This window comes from Camellia sinensis, chromosome 4 (assembly GCF_055761805.1).
Source record: "Camellia sinensis isolate YWXY chromosome 4, ASM5576180v1, whole genome shotgun sequence".
NCBI classification, from domain to species: Eukaryota; Viridiplantae; Streptophyta; class Magnoliopsida; order Ericales; family Theaceae; genus Camellia; species Camellia sinensis.
In genome coordinates this window covers 58,709,315-58,722,037 of record NC_138964.1, presented here as the reverse complement: position 1 = coordinate 58,722,037, position 12,723 = coordinate 58,709,315, and the positions used below count along the sequence as shown (strand labels likewise).

At 37.5% G+C, this 12,723-nt stretch overlaps 1 long non-coding RNA gene across 8 annotated transcripts; it reads right to left on the bottom strand.

Annotated features, from left to right (window-relative positions):
• Nucleotides 1-872: 872 nt before the first annotated feature.
• LOC114297630 (uncharacterized) lies at nt 873-11,401 on the bottom strand. Of its 8 annotated transcripts, XR_014366593.1 has the most exons (5): nt 9,320-11,401; nt 8,489-8,530; nt 8,141-8,379; nt 7,947-8,026; nt 873-2,178 (listed from the first exon to the last, which is right to left on the bottom strand). It is a non-coding gene; the product is annotated as an uncharacterized LOC114297630 (long non-coding RNA). The 8 variants fall into 8 exon arrangements; XR_014366590.1 differs by adding an exon at nt 6,313-7,432 and having other exon boundaries at nt 8,141-11,401; XR_014366595.1 differs by adding an exon at nt 6,313-7,432 and having other exon boundaries at nt 873-1,716; nt 8,141-11,401.
• Between the last annotated feature and the right edge of the window lie 1,322 nt (nt 11,402-12,723).

Below are 12,723 nucleotides of genomic sequence, written 5' to 3'. Positions count from 1 at the left end.
TGTTCAATAAAATAAGGGGGTTTTGGTAATAAGCCCTCAATTTCAAACTTTAATGCCAAAAGGACAAGATAAAAATATTTAATTTATTAAGGACAAAGTTTAAAATATTTTTAAAATATGACAATAATACTCTCAACTTCTAACATTTTCTTAAATTAGCACAACCACCACTGACCATTATCTGCCATCACTGACCACCGCTAGTCACTATTGATCACCCCGGCCAGAAACAATTTTCCGGCGAGATTCCCCGGTGATAGTAAAATTTTACTATTTACTTTAAACATATAAGCAGTGAATTTTTGCCATTTTTATCACTAACCACCACACTTACTATAATTACTATCATTATTCATATAGCTATTAAATGAAAAATCAGTCAGAACATAGAATTAATAAAGTTAATAGTAAAATTTTACTCTTATATAGAGTAAATTAGAGTAAAATTTTACTATTTCACTATTGAACATACTAAAATAACATTTTTGTTTGAGATCTCAAAATCAATATTCAAACTAATATTGACCAAAAAAAAAAGCAATAAAATAAAAATATATACATATATATATATATATAGAGAGAGAGAGAAATAGAGATAGAGAGAGCACATATATTACCTTAGATCTGGTTCAAACCAGAGTAAAATTTTACTATCTGAAAAACAGAGCAAGATGAGGAGAGAGAGAGAGAGAGAGAGAGAGAGAGAGAGAGAGAGAAAATAGAGATCTGAGATGATAGATCTCAAATCTGAGGTCGTCAATCTCAGATCTAAGATAATGATGGTTGTCAAGACCCAAACCCGCCCCTATAAGTTTGAGACCGTAATCGGCCAATAATCCTCGATCACCGAAGGCCTAATTGAGCAAAGTAAATAAATAGGAATAGTGGAAGCTTTAATATAAGAAACAGAACGCCCATTGAGCCGTACATTTACATGAGGCAAAAGGCATTGTTGTGCATATAACCATATATACCCACGAGAAAGTACAACAAGTTTGTTTAAAAGACAGCCAAAAGGAAGAAAAGACACTCCCATAGTCACAAGTCCTGACCAACACACGGGCGCTCCACAGAAGGGACGACATTAGTCACGTCAAAACTTGAGTAGGTGGGAACCTCGCGGTGAGGCACAACGGATAGCTCGACAAAACTGGAGTAAGACTGACGCCACTACATCTTTTCTTGAGCTGGGTTACCTACATGATATATCAAAATGTGAGCTAGGGCCCAGTGAATAATAACAGAATGAAGAGAATATAAATGATGATTATAATACAAAATGAATACAAGCTAAGTATGTTCATACAAAACTTGAAAAACATAACCTTTTTTGTAAGATATTCGCGTAGTACACTCACAAGCAGTAAATACAGGCGGTCTAAAAGACCAAACAGACGGTCACGGAGACCGGACAAGCGGTCAAGAAGACTGAACAGACGGTCATAAAGATCGATAAACCGATACGATAGCCATTATCATGTTAAGCAGGAATTCCAAGGAATGGAACTGATAAAACTGTACTTATATGAAGAGAAGCCCAAAATTATCATAGTAGCTAGTGACAACTGGAATAAAATCATCATTCAGTCATATGAGAGATATATTCGAATAACGTATAAGTTGAAGCAGAGAAAGATAAATTAAATTATACATATTCATAATAGTGTTACTCACAGTGTATACTAAGATGCGGGTGACTGGCACTTGGCGTTTGACCTACACAGACAAATATAAATGTAGAATGCTTAAGTGACATATATTTAACTTATTGGTTTCTTTGTTTAGGAATTATTTTGCCTAAACATTAACTTCTGCTAAAAGCTCATGTAATGCGCATGGATTGTAATTACAGGTGTAAAACATGCTAACGGAGGCTCGAGAGTGGAGTAAACAACCCAGAAAAATGAATCTGTGGCAGCCAAACAGCCGCATGTGCGGAGTCCCCTGGCCGCACGTGCGAGACTCTCTCCGCACGTGTGCCACACGTGCGCTCCTACGTGCTTTTTAAACAGAATGCAACCCAAGTTTCCCCTGAAATCTGCACGTGCGGGCCTACCCGCCGCACTTGCGTCGATGCTCTTCCACACGTACGGGCTCCCTCGCCGCACGTGCAGTTCTAGGTGTTCCAGAACCGAATTTCTGCTCTATTTTGGGGTTCCAACTTCCTCAAAATCAAACCTGAAATCCATTAAATCAAAGATCACAAATTCATAAACGTGGTGTACAATTAATTTCTATACTCAATTTAGGAATGAAACTAAAGATTCAAACTCAAATTCTACAAGCTCTTAAACAATTTCAAGGCCAACAGAAAATAACATCAATACATATTGAACTTCCATTTCTTCCACCAAACTAAGAGAATTTAGTTAGAAACATACAAAGCCAAGTAATTCAAGCCAAAACAGGTTTGTAGTACCTCCTATACTACCCAAACCCTTACTCTCCATTTCAATTTCAAGAGTTTAGAGTGAAAACTAACTAAATATAAGAAGGGATTGAGGGAATTCTTACCCTAAAGAGTCAAGTTGATGGAGTGATCACACACTTGCACTCTTTCTTCTTCCCTTCTCTTCTTGTTCACTTCTCTAGAACTCTCTCTCTCTCCCTTCTCAGATGATATTTCCTTTTCCTCACTTGAGGCCAATCAAACATTTATATGTATAGATATAATGCTAGGTTACTTGGTTTTAAATAATTTCCACTTATATCCACTTCCATTAAATTATCTCTTATCACAACTTAAACTAATTAACTCCCTCTTCGGCTAGTTAGAATAAATTAGGCTCTACCACCTACATCCTCATTTAATTAATAACAGAGCATTACAAGTTAACGAATGGGACAGATCTTTTCACAAAGAATATATCTGTTAACAGACACAATGCTTATAATAGACATATAAAGCTCGAATAAATGCATGATCCAGATTAAGCATAAAAGTAATCATAAAAACAATAGTTAAGGAGGAAGACAGGTGTTACAGTCTCTCCCCCTTAGGGTATTTGGTCTTCCAAATTCAAGTACCTTATTCAGTGAAGAGTGTAGGATCTAATGGAAAGAGTTCAGGATATGTCTCGTGCATCTCAACTTCTCGTTCCCAAGTTGCATACAGGCCATTATGGTTTTTCCAAGCCACCTTTACCAATGGAATTTCTTTATTTCTCAACTTTTTGATTCGACGACTAACAATCCGAAGAGGTCGTTCTGCATACATATAATTATCACTTATAGATATATGGGTAGGCTCAACAACTTCCTGAGGGTCCAAAAGAGACTCCCTTAGCATGGAGATATGAAAGATATTATGCATGTGTGTCATATCTGTAGGTAGAGCTATTCGGTACGCCACTGGACTCAGTTTTTCAATAATTTCGTACGGTTCGATGTAACGAGGCGCTAGCTTACCCTTAATCCCGAAACGAGCATATCCCTTCATTGGCGTAACTTTAATAAAGACATGGTTGCCTACTTCGTATTCTCTTTCTCGTCTACGTATATCAGCATAGCTTTTCTGTCGACTTTGAGCAGTTTTCAGCCGTTGCTGAATTTTCTTCACTTTTTCAGTGGTTTGTTGCACAAGGTTAGGTCCTAATAATGGTCTCTCTCCAACTTCCGCCCAACAGATTAGTGACAGACATTTTCGGTCGTATAAGGCCTTGTAGGGTGCCATGTCAATGCTAGAATGAAAGTTGTGTTTCCCCATTTCCTTGGAAATCCAATACACACATACGTAACATATCCTCAAGTGTCTGAATTATCCTCTCTGGTTGGCCATCTGTTTGGGGATGGTATGCACCGCTCAATCTCAACTCTGTCCTTAGTGCCTTTTGGAAACTTTGCCAAAACCTTGAAGTAAACTTCGGATCTCTGTCTAATACGATAGATACAGGAACTCCATGCAATCTCACAATTTCATTCACATACAAGATAGCCAACTTATCCACAGCATATGTGGCCTTAACAGGTAAAAAATGAGCGAATTTGGTTAATCGATCCACAATTACCTAGATAGAATCCATATCTTTGTTGGAGCAAGGCAAACCAACCACGAAATCCATTGTAATATGTTCCCATTTCCACTCCGGTACAAGCAATGGTTGAAGTAATCATGCAGGTCGTTGATGTTCTGTTTTAACTTGTTGACATTGCAAACATTTTGATAAAAATTCTGCAATTTCCCTTTTTATCCCCGCCAACCAGAAATTTTTCTTTAGGTCCTGATACATTTTCGTATTTCCCAGATAAATAGAGAATTTGGAATTGCGGGCTTCTTGAAGAGTTTGTTTCTTTACCTCATTGTCATTAGGAACACATAACCGTCCTTGGAATTTGAGTACGCCATCCTCTAAACTGAATGCCAATCTAGGTTTGGAATCCCATGCATCTACTATTTTCTTGAAGAACTCGTCTTGCAACTGTTTATTTTTTATCTCCTCAACTAGCATTGGCTCACATACTATTGTTTCCTGTCTGGTGAGTAAACAGGCCAAGTTTTCCACGACTTTTCGACTAAGGGCATCGGCCACTGTATTAGCTTTCCCAGGATGATACATGATTTGCAAATCATAATCCTTAATTAACTCGAGCCATCTTCACTACCTCATGTTTAGCCTCTTCTGAGTAAAGAAATATTTTAAACTCTTGTGGTCCGTATACACCTCGCATATAACCCATATAAATAGTGATGCCAAATCTTTAACGCAAAAATCACTGCAGCTAACTCCAGATCGTGAGTCGGGTAACTTTTTTCATGTGGTCTTAGCTGACGAAACGCATGGGCAATTACTCTTCCATTTTGCATCAACACGCACCCCAAACCTTTATAGGAAGCATCACTATAGACGGTAAAACCATTTGTGCCAGAGGGTAAAGTAAGAATTGGTGCTGTCACGAGTCTCATCTTTAACTCCTGAAAGGCTGCTTCTCGTTGGTCAGTCCACTCAAATGGTACCCCTTATTATGTCAACTGAGTGAGTGGCATAGCAATCTTGGAGAAGTCCTTCACAAATCTGCAATAGTATCCAGCGATGCCCAAGAAACTGTGAACCTCTGTTACATTCGTTGGCCTCGACCAATTTTTGTGGATCAATAGAAATACCCTCTTTCATTATCACATGCCCCACAAATGACACATTATTTAACCAAAATTCACATTTCGACAGCTTAGCTTATAATTTCCTCTCCCTCGGCATTTGAAGAGTAAGTCTCAAGTGATGTTCATATTCTTTCTTGCTCTTAGAATAGACCAAAATGTCATTGATAAAGACTACAATGAATTCATCAAGAAATGGCTTAAAAACTCTGTTCATTAAATCCATAAAAAGCAGCTGGTGCATTAGTAACTCTGAAAGGCATAACGAGGAACTCATAGTGACCATCTGGTTCGAAAAGCAGTCTTCTCTACATCCTCGGCTTTAACTTTCAGTTGGTGATATCTAGACCGTAGATCAATTTTAGAAAATACTTGTGTCCCTTACAGCTGGTCAAACAAATCGTCAATACGTGGCAACGGGTATTTGTTTTTTATTGTCACCTTATTCAATTCCCAGTAATCAATACAGAGTCTTAAAGTTCCATCCTTCTTTTTGACAAATAGTACCGGAGCACACCACGGAGAAGTACTAGGCCTGATAAATTTCTTATTAAACAATTCTTGTAATTGAGTTTTCAACTCTTTTAACTCAGTAGTTGACATCCGATATGGGGTCTTAGAAATTGGTTGGGTACCTGGGGCTAACTCAATAGTAAACTCAATCTCTCTATCAATTAAATTCCCAGGCAAATCATCTGGAAACACATCTGGAAATTCCTTCACCACAGGAATATTACCCATACCGGGTTTAGTAGTAGTTGACCCTATGAGTACCGAACATAGAAATCCCTTGCACCCTTTATTAATCAGCTTATTTGCTTTCGTAGAGGAAATTAAATATGAAGGAGGTATAACACTGTTCCCCTTGAATGTAAGTTTAGGCCCTTCAGGTAAATGAAATACAACTTGTTTGGTTGAGCAATCAATTATAGCGCATTATTTTGCTAGCCAATCCATTCCCAGTATAGCGTGAAAACATGCAATATCTAAAGGTAACAAATCCACATACAAATTCATGTTTTCAATGACAACCTCACATGTGGGATACACGGATGTACAGATCATAGTTTCCCCTGCTGGAAAGGTGACGACTAAGACATAATTCATTGGTTCCAAAGGCCTAGATAATTTTGGAGCAAAAGCATAGGACACAAAAGAGTGCGTAGACCCCAAATCAATTAACACACGAGCATTCTGAGAACAGATAGGAAGAATACCTGACATAACCATCTCTGTAGTCTGCACGTCGCCCGGCACCAATGCAAAAACCAGTCCTTGTTTTAGAGTTTTTTTCCTTGTAGCTGCCTTCGAATTTCCCTGTGGTGCTGACACTGATGTAGTTGAATTAGTCCTTGACTGGCTTGTGCCTTGAGAAACCAAAGGACAATCTTTAATCATATGGCCTGTTTTTCCACACCGAAAGCATGCACCAGAAATTCTACGGCAAACTCCCTTATGTATTTTTCCACACTCCGAGCAGATGGGTGTGTCATTCCCCTGACTTGAGTTAGTGAATGATCATGTGTTCTGTTTCTTGTTTGGTGGAGAATTGAAGTTGCTTCGACCCTTCTTAGAATTAAATCCCGACCTTTTTTCCCTTCCATTCACTCACCGGCACCTTCGCTTGTGTTAGAGCAGCAACGTTTGCTTCAACTATGATAGACCTTTTCAAAACGTCAACGTATTTTTCCAATTTTAGTACATTAACTCAATCAAGAACCTCAACAGCCAAACCACCTTCAAATTTTCTAACTTTTTTGTAATCGATGTCCACCATATGCGGCGCATAGCGCGCAAGCTCTGTAAATTTGGCCTCATATTCCGCTACTGTCATAGTACCCTACTTGAGCTGCTCGAATTCCGACACCTTACAGTCTCTTACACACTGTGGAAAATACTTTTCATAGAAAACTTCTTTAAACTATGCCCAAGCCATAGCAGTCTGTTGATTCCGAAAGAGCATCCACCATCTTCTCGCTTCCTCTTGCAGGGTAAAAGTTGCTAACAAAACTTTTTATTCTTCGGTGCATAGAAATACTTCAAACAACTTTTCAATCTCCAAAATCGAGGCTTCAGCTTTCAACGGTTCCAAGCCTCCCAGAAACGTGGGCGGTTTCAACTTGTTGAATTTCTGTGTTAGAGCAATAATGTCACCATTGTTGGGCGACTCTACTAGAACTGGTGGCGGAGGTGGAGGTGGAGGTGGAGGTGAGGTGGGAAGGGCTGTCTCTGTTGTTGTCTTAGTGCTTCTGTCAACAACTCCACCATTCGCTTTAATCGATCCATCCTTGCTTCAGAAGACTCGGATGTCTCTGCAGGTCTTGTGTTCTCCATCGACTTAAATACATAAACAAAAAGACAATAAACATAGGATATATAGAGTTTATACATGTATTATCACCATAAAACTTACTAAATACACCATACATGAAGATAATATGCCCTAATCTCTTCTTTAGGACATCCTATAGCTCATTTGGACGCGTGTGTGCGGTACAACTCGTGCTCTGATACCACTCTGTCACGACCCAAACCCGTCCCTATAGGTTTGGGACCGTAACCAGCCAGTAATCCTCGATTACCGAAGGCCTAACTGAGCAAAGTAAAAAAATGGGGCTAGCGAAAGCTTTAATATAAGAAATAGAACGTCCATTGAGCCGTGCATTTACATGAGGCAAAAGGCATTGTTGTGCATATAACCATATATACCCACGAGAAAGTACAACAAGTTTGTTTAAAAGACAGCCAAAAGGAAGAAAAGACACTCCCATAGTCACAAGTCCTGACCAACACACGGGCACTTCACAGAAGGGAGGACATTAGTCACATCAAAACTTGAGTAAGTGGGAACCTTGCAGTGAGGCACAACGGATAGCTCAACAAAACCGGAGTAAGACTGACGCCACTACATCTTTTCTTGAGCTGGGTTACCTACATGATATATCAAAATGTGAGCTAGGGCCCAGTGAATAACAACTGAATGAAGAGAATATAAATGATGATTATAATACAAAATGAATACAAGCTAAGTATGTTCATACGAACCTTGAAAAACATAACCTTTTGTGTAAGATATTCGCGTAATACACTCACAAGCCGTAAATATAGGCGGTCTAGTCACGAGTACCGGACAGACGGTGAAGAAGACCGAACAGACGGTCATAAAGACCGATAAACCGATACGATAGCCATTATCATGTCAAGCAGGAGTTCCAAGGAATGGAACTGATAAAACTGTACTTATATGAAGAGGTGCCCAAAATTATCATAGTAGCTAGTGACAACTGGAATAGAATCATCATTCAGTCATATGAGAGATATATCCGAATAACGTATAAGTTGAAGTAGAGAAAGATAAATTAAATTATACATATTCGTAGAAGCATTACTCACAGTGTATACCGAGATGCGAGTGACTGGCACTTGGCGTTTGACCTACACAGACAAATATAAATGTAAAATGCTTAAGTGACATATATTTAACTTATTGGTTTCTTTGTTTAGGAATTATTTCGCCTAAACATTAACTTCTGCTAAAAGCTCATGCAATGCGCATGGACCGTAATTATGGGTGTAAAACATGCTAACGGAGGCTCGAGAGTGGAGTAAACAACCCAGAAAAATGAATCTGGGGCAGCCAAACAGCCGTACGTGCGGAGCCCCCTGGCTGCACGTACGAGACTCTCTCTGCACGTGCGCTCCTACGTGCTTTTTAAACAGAATGCAACCCCTAAGTTTCCCCTGAAATCCGCACGTGCGGGCCGACTCACCACACGTGTGTCGATGCTCTCCCGTACGTGCGGGCTCCCTAGCCGCACGTGCGGTTCTAGGTGTTCCAGAACTGAATTTTTGCTCTATTTTGGGGTTCCAACTTCCTCAAAATCAAACCCAAAATCCATTAAATCAAAGATCACAAATTCATAAACATGGTGTACAATTAATTTCTATACTCAATTTAAGAATGAAACCAAAGATTCAAACTCAAATTCTACAAGCTCTTAAACAATTTCAAGGCCAAAAGAAAATAACATCCATACATATTGAACTTCCATTTCTTCCACCAAACTAAGAGAATTTAGTTAGAAACATACAAAGCCAAGTAATTCAAGCCAAAACAGGTTTGTAGTACCTCCTATACTACCCAAACCCTTACTCTCCATTTCAATTTCAAGAGTTTAGAGTGAAAACTACCTAAATATAAGAAGGGAGTGAGGGAATTCTTACCCTAAAGAGTCAAGTTGATGGAGTGATCACACACTTGCACTCTTTCTTCTTCCCTTCTCTTCTTGTTCACTTCTCTAGAACTCTCTCTCTCTCCCTTCTCAGATGATATTTCCTTTTCCTCACTTGAGGCCAATCAAACATTTATATATATAGATATAATGCTATGTTACTTGGTTTTAAATAATTTCCACTTATATCCACTTCCATTAAATTATCTCTTATCACAACTTAAACTAATTAACTCCCTCTTCAGCTAGTTAGAATAAACTAGGCTCTACCACCTACATCCTCACTTAATTAATAACAGAGCATTACAAGTTAACGAATCGGACAGATCTTTTCACAAAGAACATATCTGTTAACAAACACAATGCTTATAATAGACATATAAAGCTCGAATAAATGCATGATCCAAATTAAGCATAAAAGTAATCATAAAAACAACAGTTAAAGAGGAAGGCGGGTGTTACAATGGTTATTGCCTGTGGTACAATAGTATCGAATGGCGCTTGTGGTTAAGATGGTAGTGGTGAAACGGTGGTGGCGGTAGTAGCAGTGGCGGTGATGAATAGTGTCGATGGTTAAAACGGTGTTGGTGGAGACAGTGGAGATAGTGGAAACGATAGTAGTCATAGTACGTAGTCGTGGTAGTAGAGATGGTGATGGCAGTGGTGGAGTAGTCGGTGGTGGTGGAGAGAGCTCTTAGAAAGAGATAGAGAAAGAAAGAACTGAGAAAGAGATGACAAACTGATGGACAGAAAGAAAAGAAAGATAAGAGTGTGTGTGTGTCAAGCGATAAATTTGTCACATAAAATATAAATCTAAAATTTTTTGTCCTTACAAAATTTCTTTATTTTGAAAGAATTTATAAGCAAAAAAAAAATTAGAACTTGTCCTTTTCAAAAAAAAAAAAAAAAAAAAACCGCTAGGAAAGGATTATGGTCAAAAATCCCATAACAGGTCCAACTACCTCAACCTTTTTTGAAAAATTCTGGAAAGCACGAAATTATTAAACATCAAAAGAAACTATGAAAAAGAAGACCTATAATTTGGTTCCTTCAAAATAGAATTCTGATTCCGTTCCCCATTATTACTGGTTCATAAATTTTATACACTATAAACTCAGTTCAATATCAATTAGATTAAAACTCAAATAGAAACATGTCAATAGACAAACAATTAAACTTTCAAATTTTTTAATTCCGATAAATTTGCAAATCAAATCTCAACCTAACTACTCAATCTCCTAATTCACAACAACACTCAAACCAGATTACAAATTAAGATTGACCCAAATTGCTACAATAATATATATATATATATATTTGAGGCTCAGATCTATGTATGATCAGGCGAGAATCCGGATTCGCCATGGCTGCAACAACGGTTACCCGTGAGAGAAGAAAGAAAAGGGAACCCATATCTCTATCTCTCACAGACCCACCGAGTTGCCCCGCCAAGACACGGGTCGGGTTCTCGGTGCCCGACTCATGTGCTCAGAAGAAATTAATCGTCACAGCCTCTCTTTGTTTCGCCGGAGCAGCGCTCCCGGAGGGTTGAGTTTTTGTGCTGTCATCAACAGCCTCAAACCCCATCGGAAGGACTGCCAATGATTTTTATTTATTTTTTTGGATGTTTTTTGGGTGCAAATAGAATTACCTGCGAGAAGAAGATGGGAAGATCCAATCGTCCACTCGCAAACACACACACACAGAGAAAGAGAGAGAGATAGAGAGAGGGCTGTTGATTTGGGAGGTGAAATCATCGGCTCCAATGATCTTTGATCTGTGTGAGAGAAAGAGAGATCATCTTTTTGTGTTGCAGAGAGGGGCAACCACCCTGTAAAACATCCCAATCTCTCTGCTGGGAGCCTCATTCTCTTTGAGCGTAAACCCTAGCTGATGTCTCAATGCCATTTATTTGTAGGGAAAATGGCTCATACACCACTGGGGGACCCCAGTGAGGTGGCGGTTCATAATTGGATAAAAAAAAAATTATTATTTTTTTTTTTGGGTTTCGGTCAGTGGAGACGCGACACCTCACTGGGGTGCGACTCCCACCAAGAGTATGCAGCAGGATTGTTATTTGTAGTGCATCATCATCAAAGATTACTTTTCTATCTTTTATCAACCTTCACCAATATTACAAAATCAGACTGAGCTATTTAGAAATTATTTATAATTATAACTTCGTGAGTGAGATTTATTTTATACATAATTTTATATTATATAAATTTAATTTTTATTACATCATCATTAATTTAATTATTACTTTTTTTTTTTTTTTTTTTGGACCAATTGTAATGAGGTTAACGTTGTGATGGTGTAGGGCAATTTAGATATTGGTCGAGCATATTACTAGGGGAGGACTCAGAGCAATGGTAAGTTCAAAGAAATTATTAAAATTTTTACTAGACATTCGGACATGTGTGGGATCGATACTCAAATTGTCTCTTACTAATATGAAAGTTTGATAAAAAATTTAATAATATTTTTCAAAATTTTTACTATTTTTTGATGAGGAAAATGGTAAAAGTGAAGGCACTAACGAGATAAAAGTGATGGAATCAATGTTTAAGTTTTGTGTTTTAATTGATATTTTTATTAGTATTTTTTATATGGCATAATTGTTTTTGTTTTGTTAATTTAAAAAATTTAGATTAAAGAGTTCATTTTTTTTTAGCAGGATTAAAGAGTTCATTTGACATGTTAATGTAAAAACATTACTCTACTAAAAATGACCCCGAAAAAAATCATATAAAAAAATCAAAAAAAAAAGTTACCTATTTACTTTTTACATGTATTTTCATAAAAAAAATTAAAAAAGTTATTCTTTTAACACTTTTTAAACTTTTATCTCATATTTTCGCTATAAAAAATAGGATACTCAATTCATAAATCTAATTTTAAATTTTGTTCAATTAGAAGTCTAGCCACTCAAATATTTTGACAAACTTAGACAAAAATACCTAGTCTACATATAAATATATATATATATATATATATACGCGCTATATACGCAAACCAAACCCTCACCAAACGAGCAAGGATCCTCGGTCGCCCTTTCTTGCGGCCCGGCCTGCCGCCCTCCCCAAAACGACGTCGTTTTGGTTAGGGTTTTTTTTTTTAACTCAAAATTTGAGTTTCATCTTCATCTTCATCTTCCTCTAATATATATATATATATATATATATATATATATAGAGAGAGAGAGAGAGAGAGAGAGAGAGAGAGAGGAGTATAGACATCCATCTTGCAAAATGAAGAGATCAAAACACAAGTGAATTAGTCATAGATAGATTTATGCTATGTTTGGGTTCATTAATTTTTTCATTTTCTTCTTTGTTTCATGCACAAACCCCTCTACAAAAAAAAGTAAATAAATAAAAAAAATAAAAAATAAAT